This window comes from Artemia franciscana, chromosome 20, assembly GCF_032884065.1.
Source record: "Artemia franciscana chromosome 20, ASM3288406v1, whole genome shotgun sequence".
Lineage (NCBI taxonomy): Eukaryota > Metazoa > Arthropoda > Branchiopoda > Anostraca > Artemiidae > Artemia > Artemia franciscana.
Window position 1 is genome coordinate 15126812 of NC_088882.1, and position 295 is coordinate 15127106.

Consider the following 295-nt stretch of genomic DNA (forward strand, 5'->3'; position numbering starts at 1 on the left):
GCAAAGAAAACAACGACTTTTACACTTACTAACTTTCAAAAAATCGTTCCGAGTTCCGAGGCTAATATTTGTGTTTTGTTGCATAAAAAGTTATTGAAAATAAATCCAAAACAAACCAACATCCAAATCAAAATCCAACAATCAAAGTCCAAAAAACATGCCAAGGTCAATAGGTCAATAAATACATAAACAAAAAGATGAAAGAACATGAAATTTGCATAAGTGCCATCTCACCAATAATTAACAATATCAGGTTAAAAACCTGGACCAGGGTAAAGGTCTGTCGGGGAGAAAA